This window comes from Oreochromis niloticus, linkage group LG17, assembly GCF_001858045.2.
Source record: "Oreochromis niloticus isolate F11D_XX linkage group LG17, O_niloticus_UMD_NMBU, whole genome shotgun sequence".
NCBI lineage: Eukaryota > Metazoa > Chordata > Actinopteri > Cichliformes > Cichlidae > Oreochromis > Oreochromis niloticus.
Window position 1 is genome coordinate 15,519,156 of NC_031981.2, and position 14,389 is coordinate 15,533,544.

The 14,389-nt window shown below is 38.6% G+C and overlaps 1 protein-coding gene and 1 long non-coding RNA gene across 8 annotated transcripts in view; one reads left to right on the forward strand and one right to left on the reverse strand.

The window, feature by feature from the left end:
- Positions 1-14,389, reverse strand: part of LOC102079220 (uncharacterized) — a 52,543-nt gene that overhangs the window by 11,824 nt on the left and 26,330 nt on the right. The gene's annotated exons all lie outside the window — the stretch shown is intronic.
- ppfia2 (PTPRF interacting protein alpha 2) overlaps positions 10,075-14,389 on the forward strand; it is a 177,671-nt gene continuing 173,356 nt past the window's right edge. For 4 of the 7 annotated variants that reach the window (XM_013275612.3, XM_013275613.3, XM_019346917.2 and 1 more), the window contains exon 1: positions 10,078-10,420. The gene's annotated coding sequence lies outside the window, so the exon portion shown is untranslated. Of the gene's footprint in view, positions 10,421-14,389 lie in introns of all 7 variants that reach the window. The other 3 variants (XM_025899444.1, XM_025899445.1, XR_001225025.3) reach the window with 2 other exon arrangements.

Below are 14,389 nucleotides of genomic sequence, written 5' to 3' on the forward strand. Positions count from 1 at the left end.
ACACACCAATGAAAAATGAGAGGCTATTTTTGCTGGTCGTGGCCCAAGGACACCTTGACATATGGTCTGCAAAATGTGCTGCTTGAGTTATGACCATGTTTTTAGTCATAGCTCAAGAATTCACATGGTGAATGACAAATTTGAAATAAAAAAAAAAAGACTTTGGGTGTTAATGTTAGACGGAGAGGCACAAATCAAGTATTGTGTTAATAAGTGGTAGGAGCATACTAGGAAATGTTTAGATGAAGAAATAATAATAATAGTGTATTAAAATGGCATAGTTTGCAGAGTCAACAATATGAAAAGACTTGGATAATACAGTTTCAATAGCACAAGCAACACTTTCATCTCACACACAGCTGTAAGAACCTGTCAATCAAGCAATGCACCAGTGAGTATCATTCAGTTGAACAATAACATCCAAAATCGCAGTGATTCATCATTGTTATTAAAATAAACATATTTGTTGTTTCATTGCTGCAATTTTGTTTTAACATTAGAATTAATAAGCAAAGTTCTAGACTTAAAACATAATGTTTAAACATTGGAAACAACCTTTTTCAACTTTTTGGCCCTGAAGCATATCTGGGAGTGTGCTACTTTAATTTAGCCTTGCTAAAGCTAGCTAACTAGCATTAATGACAGGTGGGTGCTCTTTCAATTTGCTTAACTTTCAAATGTATTAAAAGACACTGCAGGCAGTCAGCTGTTCACTTTTTCTGGTAACCATACTTAGCTTTAAGATTATTTTTGCTAACATAATGTTGAATCCTATTTAATATTAAAGGAAAATGTCTTGCAAACCAAACAACTGGGCAGTGCTAGCATCAGCTGATAATCCTGCAGCTTTATTTTGTCATCTAACATAAAAAAAAAAAAAGATTACATTGGACAAAGACAAACTTGCCGCCTGAAAATGGTTCATCTACATTGATATTTATATGTATGGTGTGATTAAAACTTGCTAGGTGTTGGTTGTACTTTACTGTGGCTATATTAGTATGCAGGTACTTGCACACCTCACTCACATATTCAAGGGAGATCTACTTCCCACAGCATCTGATGAACTACATCACACCTACACAGGTTTGCCACGATGAGGATTTGTTTCTTCTATATTTACATTGCATTGTATGTTTTCTTCACAGCTTGCATCAAGAAATATTAGCAAATATTTCTCAGTACATTTGGAATGTTTAAAAAAACAGGGGGTGGGGGGAGTAATGGAGACATCTTAGTTTTCCCCACTGTAAATGACACCTTAATGGCAAACAAAGGCTAAGAGAAATAAAAACCCTGTAATGGTGCTGTTTCCAGACCAGCTCAGTGACTGTGTTTATTTCTCTTGCTCATTTTGAGCTTTTTTATCCTGCTTTCTAGTCATCCCGTCAGTTCTTTGACATAATATTTTAGTTAACGCACATCCCTTATGTTAGCAGGAACATGCTTTATAAAATAGACTATTCTTGCATGCAAAAGAAATGGGACTATTTATCTTGCATGGAAATTACTGTGATTTGCTTATCTCGACAAACCCTTTATCCTTACATAACCTACATTCTGCTTTAAAAAGAAGCCCACTCAGCCTGGATGCTCTTTATTCAAACGGTTTAGCATCCAAGTTAAAGACATTTCCTCTTTTTGTCATTGGGATGAGTGTTTGGGATTAAAATAATAGCCACTCATAAAAGTTGTAAATGTGAGCATGACCATAATTTTTGCTATCTCCCATCTGCACCTACAATGAATGTTAATAAGATGAATCACATAACCTGTAAAGGAATGGGAGCATATGTTAGTGGTGTTATAATTGTTATGGTAGGAATTGTTACGCAGCATAGAGCACAGGTTAAGTCTTATTGCTGCATGAATCATTGTCAGCTGTTGGTGTGTGAGGGAGAAGGAGCTCTGTACGCAGGCATGTTTATACAGTCATGTATAAATCTAGCAGCGTGTGGTTTTTATAGTGATATGGTATAATAAAAAGTTTAAGGTGGGATTTCACCCCTTCTCCGTGGCATTGATTTAATGCCGGCTTGTACTCTAAGTCGGTCTAGTCTTCAAGAGTCTTCAAGGGTGTTGTGCTTGGCCCATATTATAAAATTAAATTCAGGATTTTTTAACACTTAGTCGTTCATATGCTCTGTAATTTTGTGGCATTGCAGTACATAAAAAGAGTGCCTTTTATATGCATGACCACTATACTGGAAAAACAGATAATTAGGAATAAGCTGAGTCACACGGAAATAGAGATTGGCTGGCAACCTCCTGCCAGCCTCTGGTCACTTATAGGAACCACTCAAAACCATTTGCCAGCTGGTTGGTGAGTGGTTTGCATGAGGTTGCAGGCTGTCACAAAGATGATGCACTAAAAACCTCTTGTGATTGCGTTTTTTGCTAGAATGCTGCTGTTTGCAGAAAAGTCTGTTTTTCATGCAGTGTTTCATAGGCGATCATGGCAACAGGATTGTGCACCTATTTACAACCAATTTTCCATAGCAACCGGTGGTTGCCAGGGGATCACTGACTGGTCTCCAGGACTGTGTGACTGGGGCCTAAAAGGCCTAAGGGGCTCATCTTCTGCTATTTATCATTATGTCCGAACAAGCATATTTTTGAGTAGCTGGTTAACCAATTTTTGTTCATTATGAAATAATTAGATATTCAAAAGCATGATCAGACAAAGCAAATGTAGGCATAAAAAGATCTGGAATCAACAGTAACGTGAGTAACCGTTGAATCCAGTCGGTCAGCTTTCAACCTGACAGACAGGGGAGACCTGAGCTAAAGTGCAATGATATCACCTTCTCATGAGGCAGACATAAAGATTTACAGGATTCCAGATACCTGTAATCCCTCTCCGTTCTGTCTCTGTAATGCAGCTCACACCGCGGTCGACTGAACTAATCTCTGATATCAGAGTATCAAGCAGCAAGAGGTCGGTAAAATGGTTCATTTATAGAGACAGACAGAAAGTCACAAAGAACCCTGGCAGCTCTGGATTTGTACAGACTGCAACTGACATATGCTGATATGTGTTTCTTCAGACAGATAAATCATAAGATGAGATTTTAGGCCCTGAAGGGAGGCAGACTGGAGGCTGAGATGATGGATATGTGGACATGGACATGTTAACAGAAGTGGATAATGTCAGGCTTCATAGTACACATTTGCTTTGATCCACTGAAACAACCTGGAGAGGCAGGGCGTTCCGCAAAACAATACACCAACATCTCTCCCTCGGGTTTATGAGAGCACTTTCTCAGCTGTCACATCGTATCGGTAGCTGTTTGACTTAACATTTATTCGGTAATTTTAACCACAGCGCAAAGTCCCTCCATCATCCTCAGCAAATATTTGCATCAGCATTTCTCCAGCCAAAGGAGTGAGTGTGTGTGTCTTTTTAATTGGCTGTGAGGACCTCAGCAGCTTAACCTCTGAGATCATTGAGATTTTGATGTGAGATTTGCATGCAAAATCTCCGCGTGTGAAAAGAGGTCCATTTGCATGACGAAAGGGGGGAGGGGGGTGACTTGCTTAATGACATTCAAACATTGAGCGTGTCAAGCTATGAGGAGGAGGATCAGACTGAAGCAGCGTCACAGGTCTCTTTTCTTTTTATAGGTTCCTTTTTATAGCTTCTTCTTGATTCCCTTATCACTTTGATCATTGCTTCTTAACTGGTGTCTGTTTTAGCTTCATTTCCACAGATTGTGCAGTCAAAAGAACCGCCTTACAAATCCTAGGTTTAAGCTTTGCTGGTGCAACAGTCTCTGAGTCAAACCAGTCAATATATGGGAATTCTTAGCTTCAGGGCATTCAGATATGAAAATGTTTTCATTTTCATCACCTGGCTGCATTATAGCCATTCATATGCAGAGGCTTATACTGACTTCTCAGGGGAAATTAATATGATATGACTGAGTGATTCAACACTCTAGAACAGGCACACGGTAGGTCAATATAGTGGGTGGGATGCTATACGAACACTCGGCTGCATTATAAACAGGGGATTGAATGATATTGTTGTCATTCTAATCGTCATGGGGAAAGATCAGTATTTACTATCTCGCCATAAAACAAACCAAAAACCATCTTAGACTCTCACAATAAGGTTAATCGAATTCAAAGCTGAGTGATGAAAAATAAAGACTGTTCTGTTTCTGGCCATGGAGTCAAAGCATGGACACAACCACTGTGATGACAACAAGGGGATTGTGAAGCCGCAGTGTTATAAGTTGGATTTTGGTGTGCCAGAAATGATTATGTTTGGATATATATGCAAATATAATCATTATTTGGATAAAAAGGTGGATTCTGAAGTTATTAGAAAATGCTAGCAAGCTTTTATTTGCTTCAAAAGCCCCAACAAGACAAACATGAATAGCAAACCTATTAATCTTTGTAGTTCACCCCTCAGTTCAGTGAGTCCACTAACACACAGCTGTCTGTCACAGTGACTATGACCCAAACTTTGTAATGTAAATAAATGTTATTTCTAAGTAAGATTTTAGGTAATCTTAAAACAAATCTTACATTAATCAGAGTTGTTATAAATTGGGAAATAAGTGACTTTATAGCGACTTTATAGTTTGACTTGTTTTTGGAACCAGCCTCTAGTGGCCACTCAAAGATTTGCAATTTTTTGGCAGTTGTTAGTTGGCTTCATTTTACAGCCCTGATGGTTACTGCTGAGTTTTGTCATCATGATGTACTTTTTTTTCCTTGAGAAAAGAGCCAGCACTCCACCCCACCACTTAGCTCTGTGTTTGTTTTGCTAATTTGTCAGACAACAGGAAAAGAACGGGAGGGGGAAGCAAGTTGGGGCTACAACAGAGAAAAGAAGCATCTGAAAGCATTCTCCCAGGTGGCATTTAGTGCCAGCTAAAGACCAAAATGAGACAGCAAACACCAAGCTAGTGCACAACGTATGTTAATTAAATATCCAAGCCAGTGACTGGCAACCGAGAGATAAATCTTCCAGAATGGACCTTTTCCCAGAATCCAGGGACTGTGATTCCTGTGAACAGAAACATAAGTGCTTTTCAAGAGACATGATTATAGATCTAATGTAATAATCCAGGGAAACAACTGTTTTGCAACACTTGGGGGGGGGGGGGGGGGGATGTAGTATACCTTTTTTAAGAGGCCTGCAACACAGTACAGCACATACAAGAAGCATACAGAATTCAGCACCATGGACAGTGGCATTAATCTTTGGGCAGTCTACAGGCAGCAATTTGTCACGGGCCCACACTGCTGCTGTAAGACAAAGTTGAAGCCTTAGTGAAAAAGTAGTAGGATAGAGAGCTCTCAGACAGTATTCAGTTTGACAAACTATTTGACATAAAAAAATTAAAAATCACATTGTCATTGCCATTTTTATAGAATTATCTGAATGTTATCATGAAAAGCATCTAAGTTTTATTTAATTTTCTAAACAGTTTTTAAAAAAATACATTTGACAATAGGTTCACAAACCAGTAACTAAACTTTTATTACAAAATAGCGATAGCATTTTGTAATAATTAACAAAAACATAATGTAGCAGATATCATCAGAATATCATTGTTATTGGCTCTTATCATCTGTGATGTGATACAGAAAACAATATGCACTCACCAACCACTTCATTAGTAATATTTGTTCAACTGCTTCTTAATGCAAAAATCTAATCAGCCAATTGCATATCAGAAACTCAGGGCTTTTAGGCATTTAGATATGTTCAAGATATCCCACTGAAGTTCAAACAGAGCATTAGAATGGGGAAGAAAGGTGATTTAAACGACTCTGAATGTGGTTGTTGATGGGAGACCGGCCAACCTGAATGTTTCAGAAACTGCTGATCTACTGGGATTGTCCCCTCATGAAACATCTCTAGGGTTTACAGAGCGTTGTCTGAAAAGCAGAAAATATCCAGTGAGCTGCAGTTCTCTGGCTGAAAATGCCTTGTTGATGTCAGAGGTCGGGGCAAAATAGTCTGACTACTTAGAGCTGATCAGAAAGTAACAGTAACTCAAATAACCACTTGTTACAACCAAGGTATGCAGTAGAGAATCTATGATGTCGCAACAGGTTTAATCACCAGAAATGGACACCAGGAGACCAGAAAAACATTGCTGCTGCAACATTTGGATGGTAGAGTCAGAATTTAATGTCACCAACATGCAGTATGGATCCATCCTGCGCTCTATTAAATGTTCAGGTTGTGGTGGAATGATGTAGGGGATATTTTCTTGGCACACTGTAGGGTCCCACAGTACCAACTGAGTGACAGTTAAATGTCACACCTGTTGCTTACCATGTCCAACCCTTCAATACCACAGTGTACAGTGCACGCTGCTGCTTCCAGTAGAATAGTACACCATGCTATAAAGCTCAGATCGTTTCAAACTGATTCCACTGTACTCAAATGACCTCCACAGCTACCAAATCATGATATTACAGACTTAAATAAAAGATGCAGTCATCATGACAAAGAACTAATTCTGATATGTGAGCTGCTGATCTGTTTATAAGCTTTAGTTTAAATTAGAATAGAATAGAATAGAATAGAATAGAATAGAATAGAATAGAATAGAATTCAACTTTATTGTCATTGCACATGTCACAGGTACAGGGCAACGAAATGCAGTTTGCATCCATCCAGAAGTGCTTTAGCCGCGATATAGATATATTACAATATATATTAGCAATAATATAGATGTGTAAGTATATTACAGAAATGGGTCTATTATGGTATGTTATAATGTACACGGTGTGAAGTATGTTATGAATATTCTATAACTATAAGTATGTACAGGCTGTAGTGAGTACAAGCTATGTACAGGCTATGAACAGGATATAAATATGAAATAAAAACTGTACAGAAATCTGAGATATACAGTTATACAGAAATGTGAACTATGCAAGTTATAAACAGCTGTAGGATTGAAAAATTATCATATGTACAGAATGATATTCACACAGAACTATACAGTAGTGCAGTTAGGATAATTGTGATAGTGATAAAGTGCTAGTGGTTGTGGGTGTGTGTATGTTCAGTCCATGAGTTTAACGTGGGTCAGATGTCAGGAGGCAGAGTTCAGGAGTCTGACAGCTGTGGGGAAGAAGCTGGTGGTCTTAGTCCGGAGGCTCCTGTAGCGCCTCCCAGAGGGCAGGAGGGTGAAGAGTCCATGTGATGGGTGACTGGGGTCTCTGATGATTTTCCCAGCCCTTTTCAGACACCGCTTCCTGTAGATGTCCTTTATGGCAGGAAGTGGTGCTCCGGCGATGCGCTGGGCAGTTTTCACGACCCTCTGCAACGCCTTCAAATTAGACTTTGTTGCAAATTTTGGCAGACAAAAAAAATATAAAAATAGACAAAAACCTAATTAAATTGCACATATAATTAATTAAATTAAATACATTTTTATGAAATAAATTGCAAAAAAAGCAAAAGCAAATATGATACAAATTCAAACTCATATATTCCAAAATAAATAATTAACGAATTGAAACAAAAATTGCCAGAAGGTTCAATAAGCACTCCATTTTGAATTTTCTTGCAATTATTTCAGCATAAAAGGCTTTATAGTTGATTAGTGAACCAATCAGTCTACATTCAGTGGTTATTTTATTACTGTTTCCTGATCAGAACAATATTATTCTCTTGCAGGTGAGGGTTAATTACAGGGGTTGTTTTATCAGATTCTATTTGTGGCCACGATAAAAGATATGAATGTATCGTATTGCAGGGCTGACACAGCTAGGCAGACAACTATTTTTAGTCTTTTGTGTGAGACAACAGGATAACCACTGCACCACCCTGCCACACTTGCTAAGAATAAATGGGGTCTCCTTACATCTATTAAAATATAATGAAATATTCATCTACATTCAATCTATTAAAATATTATGAAATCATTTAAAACATTTCTTTCCTTGTTTCTTTTCAAAGTATTGGCCATTTTAACGCCTGTTATTGCTTGTCCACATTCAGACTGACTTCTATATATTCAATCACAAGAAATCTTTAAAAGAAAGAAAGAAAGAAAGATTGAACAAGATGGACTTCCATGTCCACTGTTTTCTAGCCTGCAGCACACAGCAGTGTACATAGACTAGTAGAAAATAATGGAGAAATTCAGTGCCTGTGTTTAGTTTTTATTATTAATCTTTTTGTCAGTAATCATCAACAATGGGAAAGAACCCCTCAGCATTTCTGACCCCAAACAAGACATAAAGGTTTAAATTAAATACACACAAAACACACACATTTTGATTTGATTGTGCAGCAGAGGGCTGTGTCAAATATAGACAAACCTCTATGGATTATTTTGACCTAGCATGTTGGATTGATCAACAGATCCAATTCCAGTGGTTTGATTTTCTAAACCATCTTATGGGAATTACAGACTTTAAGACGTGTAGGAATAACTATATTGCTGGGTTGCTGTACTATAATGATGTACATTATAGTACAGTATGCTGTACAGCAACCCAGGTAAGTCCTAGTTTTTTGGGGGGTTTTTTGTTTTTTTTATGGTAAAAACTAATAATTGAATAGCAAAAACACTCAGTCTCCACTATGTATGAAAATATGAACTGGAATGTACCATTTCATCCTATTTTTGTGTTTACTCTATCAAGCCCCAATAGTTCTTAAGATGTTTCGTAGTGTTACAATAGTAATAACACAATAATAGTAACAATATCACCATAATTACAATTATTGTAAATGTGAAAATAAATGATATCATCATGAATCATATACTCAGGATTGGTCAAATGTATATGGACATCCAGTCAATTTGAATACATGTGATAGCTGAAAATGAACAGCATCTATATTTGTGTAAAATGCTACTGCACAATGAACACTAAGACTCAACAATGAAGACCAACAATGACAAACTGCAGAAAACAAAAAAACAAAAGCAGTGTGATTCACTGTTTTTGCAGTGTCGGCTTTAAATATTATTTCAAAATTTACTCCATGTTTCTTTTACTTAAAAAATAATGACCCATTACAGGCTGAATCAAACAAAATTCACATAAAGATCACAAATATGTGAACCAAAATCTTATTTTACAGTACAATATTAAAGACAAAACTGTATGTAACTGAATGTTATCGTGAATAACATCTATTTAATAAATTTTGAATCTTTTTACCCCTCTTTTTAACCATCTTTTTTTAAGATAACATTTAAATAAGTGAGATTCTTCTCAAGTTTCTCCATCGTTTAAACTGACCATTTAATTTTGTTTTAATTCATCATTATTTATTGCGTTTAAAATCACCTGTACTTAGTTGCACAGTCATATTTCTTTTTTTATATAACAAATCCAGTATTTATATTTCACTTTCAATCAAACCTAGTTTGTAGTGTTTTTACCAAGCTGTTTTAACCCTGTGGTAACTTTTACTTAGCCCACCTTTCCCTGCATTTTTTTAAGAACAGGGTTTTTTGTTTTTTTTTTAACATATAGTGTCTTACTACAAGCAGCTATTACAATCTCTTGAACAAAATATTGCTAAAAATCTTATATGATCTGATTCTGTGAGAGAATCCCTGATGAAAAAAACAGGCTAGTGTAAATGCTAATGGCTTTTGTATTGGACAACAACTGTTTCCTAGATAATTGGACAAATAGCCTTCGGGACTGAAGGCAGTGGTGGCTGACCCGAAGCATCTCCCAACTACAGCGTTTGGGAATCTGGCAAAGACCATCTGTGTGGCTGGAAAAGGTGAACATCGCTTCTGGTGGCATCTGCCTGACTGAAAAAAGGAGCTTTCCCTGCCCTTTCTAATTGGTTGGCGGAACGCTATTTTACGTTTTACAGAAGTACTCTCAGTACTAACAGATATTTTATCATAGTTTACTGGCACACATAGAAGATATTTTCGCTTTTGCACATTTTATTTTAGTCAGGAAAAAAAATCTTACACCTATTAAATGTAGCAGGCTAAGTCAAATATTTTAACATGCTGAACACTTTTATTATTGTTGTTGTTATTAGTAGTACTAGTCGTATTATTATAGGTCTGCACATAAAGAAAAGAGAATTGCACAGCTGCAACTTTAAGACTCCACACGCCTCCCCTCCGTCAGCTCCTACAATGGTCTTTTCCAGCTCCGCTTATCACAGCAGAATTTGTAACATGCCATAATTTCTTAACCGGTGCGTGTGGACCCCCGGAAATCAGATGTCATTACCCGACCCGGCTAATTTGGCGATCGTTCCTGCTCTTTTGTTTTTTGACAATGCCAGCGGCGGGGACCAGCCGCACCTTTAGGATCGTATCCTCGGCGTCGCTGGCTCTTTGCACTGAAGAAGCCTACTAGGATTGTCCGCTTCATGGTATAGCTTGCACAGACTGCAGTTGTCATTGATCTGCGGCCAGAGCCTCTGCTGATAGTAAAGGAACAAATTGTGAGTATGCACACTGTTGCCGCCGGTATCGCAGTGACCTACATTGCCCCATTCCTTCGGGCTCAAGGTGATTTTCTGCGGTGCCCCTTTTATCTCCCCAACTCTGGACTGATGGGGATGTTGGGGGGAGTAGTGAGCGCTTGGTGTGGAAGCATACGTGGTGTATATAATGTATAGATTTCGTGTGGTTGACATTGTGAAGCTCTGCAGGAGGAAGAAAAAAATCACGGCCGGCTGTCACAGTGGAGAGACATAGCAGAGAGTTAAAGGGGGGCGGGATGCAGACTGAGAGGCTGGCATGATGTAATGCACTTGAGACAATAGCCAAGGATTCTCCCCAATTATCATTTCAGAGAATGAGGAGGAGTTGTTACAGTGGTGTCAAGACGCGATCAGCGCCGCAGTCAGGCCGCCTTGGAGTGTGTGTGCGCGCGCGTGTGTGTGCTTAGTAACCGCAAAAGGACGAGCTGTCACATGAGGAACAGCTGCCCCTCCTATAAACAACATTATCACCGGCTATTACAGAGATGCAAGGAGGAAGAGGGCATTCAACAGACTCCCTGTCATCCATCCATCTACCCACCTGCCTCTCCATTCACACTTTCTATCCTGTAAATGGATGAATGAGTGAACAGACACACTCACTCACACACATCCAGATGCTGGCTCGCTGGTAGAAGGTTAATTGCTGTAGGCAAAACTGTGATTTCCCTCTGATCTTGCCAATTAATATTAACATTTACAGGCGTGCACAGTGAAGAGATGTGACAATATTTGCATTAGTAGGAATTCCAACTTGTGAAGCTGTGTGTGACACAGATACATTACGCAAAGCTAAGATGCTTAATTTAATGGGTTTTTTAATAAAGTGTGTGACTTTCCAGTTAGGGACCTCAAACATGCAAATACGCCTTCCTGCCTAATATGGCTGGTGTGCGGGTGAAGCTTTTATTGCCCCGAGGTTTCATTGAGAAAAGTGGCAACCTGTGGAAGAAGCTTTTATGTGCATAAAATGATCGTTTAAGGTCCTCTTTTACAGCCCAGGTTTGACTGTCGCTAAACCTTCAGTAATGAGGAAGGTAAAATGTTGCGGTGAGGCAGGTGTGGTGGTTACAAACGGCACAGTTCAAATCACCTCCAACTTGAGCTTTATTGCCTTTTTGTTCACCTCGATCAGTGCTCTTATTCAATCTCCATCGATTCATGGTTTGCATGACCTTGCTGCAGGGGATTGTGGGCGATGTTAAAGGCTACACGATGTCCTTTCATCCTTTCATGTGCATGCAGACTTATTTTCAGTTGAGCACACAACCAGTGAAAACACACACACAGAACACCCTTCCCCCTCCTCACCCTCGCAGATGCTCACACACAGGTAAAGTGCAGTCACAGAGAAATGGAGACACACACATACACTTGATGCTCAGCCTCATCACCCTTTCCCGGCCTTCCTAATGGCAGCAGGCTGGGTGTAACTCTACACCGACACCATCCTCCTCATCCCATCTCTGTCTCATTCACCTTTTACTACCAAAGCTTCACATGAGAGTATCAATGAGTGCTGAATACTATTTTTGTGATGTAATGTATTACAGTTGCACAAGCTATTTTTCATGTACTGAACAAAAGATTGTGGTTTGGAGTAGCACACTGTTTGAGGAGGCACAAGCAGCAGTTGCTGGTAGACTTTGTGACTGTAATTCTCAGGATCGAGGCAGATGGGATTTCAGTCGCTGAAATAAAAACATACTATAAAGTTGAGGGCTTGTTTGGAAGTGTGTTTCTTAAGGCAGGTAGTTTGTTCTCAGACTGCTGTGGAATACATTGATGTTACCAGGATATCCTCTCAGAAATAGTGGTACAGTAAAAGAACATTTCTATTCCTACAGGTAAGCTAATTATTAGCTAATAGGGCTAATTGTAGGACCTCAAAATAACTATGTGTGCTTTTTTGAGGGCCAATACTTGTGTGTAGGTGGCCAGTAAAAGGTATATATTTGGACAATTTCTTCTAGATTTATCAACCAATATAAGGAGACAGCCTATCTTTGTCCAAAATGGACTGGTTAAATGGTAAGGTTCTTATATAGCACTTTTCTACTCTATCTGAGCACTCAAAGCACTTTACACAACTCGTTCATTCACCCAAGCACTTTTCTAATTTTTTAGAGCTATATAACTAACATTCATCCACAGATGGATGCATCGGAGAGCAACCTGGGGTTAGTATCTTGCCCAAGGATATTTGGCATGCTGACTGGAGCAGACTAGGATCAAACCACCAACCTTCCGGTTAGTAGGTGACCTGCTCTACCATCTGAGCTACAGCCAACTCAAAAACAAGTATCGACAAAAAAAGTAAAATATTATTTTTACTCTTAGATTTTAAGGTTTTGCTGTTTACTGAAAAGGATTCAAACAAATTTCACAGTGTCTGTCGTGTATCTTGCATCAGTGGTTAACCCTGTGGTTTAATTCCTGGGGCCTTTGTTCTCGTTGTGCCTGGTGGGTTTTCTCTCATTGCTCCAGTTTTCTCCCACAGTCCAAAGATGTGTGTTAGGTTAATTAGTGAATCTAAGTTGGCTATAATGGCCGCCACTAGACTAGTGCTATAATGCGCTTAATTAATAGTTTTTGCATGATTTCAATACCTTTTGATTTTAACTTCCATTTTTTTTTTGTTTTCTTTCTTGACTAAACGTAACACCCCTTCTTATGTTCACACTTCTTTTTTAAAAATTTACTGTCTTTAAAAGTTAAAGGTAATTTGTATTTGTAAATTAATTCATTGTTTGCCTAAAAGCTTACATGTATATTATATTAATATATTTATAGTATCTGTCTGTATTTTCGTGCTGATGCACTAAAACATCAGACACTGTAGAATCAAAGTTTCTGCAACCTGAAGTGTTCACATGTAGCAGAGTACTTTTGATTCCTGCATATTCTTTTTGGTAGTGTAGTGTTGTATGAATATTACTAAAGATGTTGTTTCTTGTACATGTAGAAAAGGTACTTTTGGTTGCTCCCTTATTTCCCGAGGGGTCTCCACAGCAAATGGATCCACAAATGGATGTTTTGGCAAAAATTTTACACTGGATGCCCCTCCTGACAGAACTCTTCCATTTAATCCTGGCTTGGGACTGGCGCTAGGAGAATGCAAGCTTATGACCCCTAAAGCTGGGTTTGTGGGTTCTCCTGGCTTCATACTGGGTATCTTTTGCATGTAAGGTGAATGTGTTACAGAGGATTTATATTTCTGTGTTGTATCTGGGTTGATTTCAACTGCAAACCCCTCTGAAACCATACTGAACCATACCATACTGAAACTGCATGTCACATATATGCAGCCTGCAATTTTTGTGATTGGCCTGTTCAATACCATTGATTTCTGGTGACCTTTTAACCACAGTTTTGGAATGGATCGGTAAGAGAATGACTATTATTCCTTATTTTGAGACTGTGGTTATAGCCTCAATATAATTACTCACAAATGTCAGCAACCACCACAAGATAATTAACATATGCTGCTGCACACACATGCTTGAATGCTGACAATGGTGCCACCCACTTATGTAGGCAGCATGGTAGGCTCTATAAAGACTGACCTAAGAAGTCTAAATCAGCTGTTGGGCCTCAGTCCCAAACGCTAGGGCCTTGTCAGCGACCATCTGCAAACCAGAAATGGGGAATGTTCACCTTCAAAGTAAAAGGTGCACCTTTTGAAATTTGTTTGTTGCAGTGGTAAGGCACAATTTTTATTCTGAAGGTGGACATTATGTATTTTCAGCTTGCATCGCACTTTCCACATTTTCACTATGTTTTGGTAAATAGTTTGCAAATGTTTGCAGACATGCATGTCTTTCACCCAAACTAATAGTGACCACAGCAACCTGCTAGCAACTAAAATAATGGTAAGAAGATTTTCAGTGCCTTAACCACTACACCACAGTTTCTTGCTAATGTGAC